We start from the raw sequence: 4,387 nt of genomic DNA on the forward strand, positions 1-4,387 counted from the left end.
ATAGGTTTGTTTAGTTATGTAATAGTAAGTTTAACTTAGAGTTTTTGGGTCATATCTTTCCAAGGGAGATCAACTATACTTATTGTGAATGAAGCTGCTAGGAACACTTCCTGTTATATATCTCAAATTTAAATATTGTGGCATAGTGTTAAATTTCTTGTTTAGTAAATGACACTTTATATATTTTCTTGTATGATAGCCCAGCGTCTATATACTATGTAGGTAATTTTATCCCATGATGAAGACCCTCTAGTTATTAGAATAGTGTATTACACGAAACTTCTAGCAATTTATTATTTTAAAGGAAAATGTTCTTTTATATTATATTTGATGAAATAAATAAGATCTATCATTAAATGTGGCTTAAATGATGACAAATATCTATATTTATTCTCTATAATGATAGCATTTGAAAGTAATTTTTTTTTTTTTTATAGTTCACAACATAGTCAAAGATACTTTAGGCATTCATCTTCCTACTAAGATTGTAGGTTGTACTTTTGACTCTTGAGTCCTATTTATCTATTTGGTCATTTATGAACATTAATACAATTCCTTTCTTAGTTTCGAATGGCACACAATTATGTCTTTTTTAGGTTATCATTTTCCAAATGATATTTTATAAGAGTTGAGAAATTAATGAGAATGTGGCTGACAAAAGAGTTGTACAATTATATGAAAAAGTGTTTTAGTAAAATATAATATAGGATCTTTTATAGATGATTGATGTCTAAATCCAATAGTAACACATAATTTACCTTTGGATGTAGATTATTTGTCATCTTGATTGAAATTACATATAGTTTTAGTATACTTTTCACATTTCTACATCCTAGAAGCCTAGGCAAGATGGTTAAAACTAAGCATTATTATTCATTTTAGTTGGTGACTTCCCATTAACAAATAGGAGAGGCTAAAAAATGATGATTAGAAGGATTGAAATCCATTGTCGGTGCTTGGAACTAAATCCACATACCATGCATCAAAACAAGTAAAATCTTAGGAATAACTCTACTTAAATTCTACATATATAGATTCAAGTTTACTAAGTTTAGCTGAGTCAAAATGTGGAAAGAACAAAATTAGTAGATCTTGTTTTCAAAATTCCATACTCACATCCCATATTGAATTATATCCATCATAAAAATAAGAATGGGTAGAACTCAGACCACAATTGATATTTTGAACTTAATATTCATCTATTAATTAACAACCATGAGATTTATTTCTATTGTAAAGCTAATGGAATTGGAAGAAAGTGACTCAAAGGGTACTCTTTTAGCTTAATATTTTCCCTAAAAATGGAAAGTTAACTCCCCAATTCAAACACCTGAGAAGTATACTTATTTTATCAACTTCCTTTTCTTTGTAATTAAAGGACTATGTCACACAATTTTTTTGTGTATTTTTTAGGAAATCTAGTGTAAAGACTACATCTACAGCCTTAAAACTATATTGATTTTTTTAGAAACCTCAACATAGATCAAATTATAGTTCAAATAGTATCGGGGTGAGCACTTGGTAAGTTTTTGGATGAATAAAAATAGGAAGAATGCATTATGTCTAGTGATGTTGTGTTACATCTTGTTTAATTAGTTGCAAGCTATATATAAGTTGAGGAAGCCATCAATTCTCTGATCAATTTGGAAAAGAACAACCCACTTTGCAAGATTGACATGGTTAAATCTAGTGACCTAAATTCACAAGGGATGAAGAACCTTAGTTATGATACTAGGAAGATATTATAGTTTTCCAAGCATACATAGAGAAAAATACATGTGTTGGATGTTGACCAGGTCCATCCCCTACATTAATAATAGGAATTTTGGTGGCAGTTACAAGTTGTTATGCAACTCCACTCTCAAAATACTACATAACTATAATGTTTGAATATCCTTCCATTGTTCTTATTGTATCCACCAAAGGAAACACGTGTAATTCCTTGAAAAAAAGGTATGAAGCTAATATATTTTAATATTTAATAAAAACCTACTTATCTAGAATAAATATCTTCCAAATTATTTCCATTAGAAAATCAATATAATATAAAAATCAAATGTAGTTGTTTTTAGTTTCATCTTCAAGTTGGAGATTTAGGCCATGTAAGGGAACTTGGAAATTATGTAGAATATAACAGAGCTCCAAATGATGAAGAGGTGTTATACTATGCAAGAGCTTTGATATATGTGAGTGTGTTAATCTAGACATATACATTAGAATGTAAAAGAAATTTAAACTACTACCAAAACAAGATTCATATTACTATAGTTGAATAGAGAAGATAAAACTATATAGACATCAGAGCACAAAGGAAGGAAATATGCCCAATAAGCAAGCCTATAAGTAGATCTTGGCTCTCTAGATTTTGTATGAGAGTGGAGAAAAATAATACATTGTCAAACTCCTAATACAGATTCCATATAATCTTAACTCACAAAAGTCAACATAACAACAAAGATCTTAAGAAAATAAATACCTATAATTTCTTGGTTAAAAAAAAAAAGATATAAAAATATATGTATGCAAGATTATGTCATTATCTTACAAAATAAATAATAATATATATATATATAATAGGTACTTACTATACTAAACCTATACCGTTAGCTCAAAAAATAGAATAAAATTATTGCCTTTCTCATGGACCCATGTCTAATATGGAAAAAGGACACTAGTTTAGAAGAAAACCACATACATACATACATACATACATACATACATACATACATACATATATATATATATGTGTGTGTGTGTGTGTGTGTGTGTGTGTGTGTGTGTGTGTGTGTGTGTGTGTGTGTGTGTGTGTGTGTGTGTGTGTGTGTGTGTGTGTGCCCAAGGCTTGAGGGTCGTAGTTATGGAAAAAACCCATAATCCATTCATTTTTCATGTACCCTACATTGGTACTCTTCTACCTTAGCCATTGCTATGTCAGGTCACCTCATTTCCCTAGGTCATGGTCGACACATGAACATAGGGGGAGTGCTTGATTTGAGAGTAGTAAAAGAGAAAGTTTAGTTAGGAGAAAGATTAGAGGTTAGGTGGGAATAAGGGGAAGGTGAGTATGATTTGTTAGTAACTAGGAAAAGTGTTTAGAAAGTCATAGGATCATGTGGATCTAGGAATATTGAGGGTGGGTATTTAAGTTGGGATTTAGTGTATAGGGTAAAGTGCTAATAGAATTTTGGGATAAGGAGTATATAATAGTATGATTATTAGTAAATCAAGGTGAAATTGGATTTAGGAAATTTGGAGTGTAGATAAGATTTGGGGTTTAGGAAAAGTGTAGTAAGGATTTAGGAAATAGTATGGGATTTAGGTAATACTAATAGGTTAATAGTGAATAGGTTAGTAGAAGGTAATTTATAGAATATCAGTATGTAAAGTGAGTAAATAAGGGTTTAGGAAGGGTAGAGGTAATTAGTAAATATTTTACTTTTAATCATAGTATAAATTCATTAGTTATTTGTAAGAGGCAGAATTCTTAATTAGAATTTAGGAAAATTTAAATTGTATTGATATATATGGATTGTATTTGGTTTTGTAAATTAGTTAGTTCTTTTGAAATATATTATTTAGAAGTAGGGAAATTTTATTGAATGGAATAATTTTTTTAATAGTTGATAATTTTATGGGATTAAATGTAAGAGTCGTTAGTAATGGAAGAAGTAAAACAATGCTAAATCAAGTGTGCTAGTCAGTCAGTTAATTGGATAATTTTTTAAAATATCATTTTAGTCTTTGAAATGATTTCTTCTATTGTTGTAAGGACTCATGCTTTAGTTACCTATTCCTTTTCCTTGATTGCACCTTTCCATGTCTGTTAGCAACTCTAATTACCTTTTCTATGTGTTATTGTTGTTTATTGTTAGTTTGTTCAGCACTTATTTTCACTTGATTGTTGACTAAAGATTTCTTCCTTAGACTTATTTATTCTTATCCTCCACATTTCTTATGCACATATTAGAAATAGATGACATTGGTAGAATAGATAATGCATTAACCTACATCATCTCATCTACAAACTAATGTAGTTGTTCCAACTAATAAAAAGATTAGCTAGAACATACCAAAGAAATCAACAAACACACCTCTTGATATTAAATCTGGATATCACTCTGCCACATTGATATTACGTTCTAGATGGAAGGGGTAATTTGATTTGTGCTTTGAATATTTTGTACACCATTTTTCTCTTTTTGTTTATACAATTGATCATTTTATGTTAAGTGGATTATCTTAACTGGTATATAGATATGAAAATATAGTTGAGCATTCTCTAAAAACCCTAGTTTTTTCCCCACAATAGTCAGCTTTTGGATCCAATAGTTGTTGTTATTTTTGTGGATGTAGATGATTGTTGGGAAGTGCCCGAGTATGATAACAA

Source organism: Cupressus sempervirens, chromosome 5 (assembly GCF_028749045.1).
Source record: "Cupressus sempervirens isolate cs-2001-9-10 chromosome 5, ASM2874904v1, whole genome shotgun sequence".
NCBI classification, from domain to species: domain Eukaryota; kingdom Viridiplantae; phylum Streptophyta; class Pinopsida; order Cupressales; family Cupressaceae; genus Cupressus; species Cupressus sempervirens.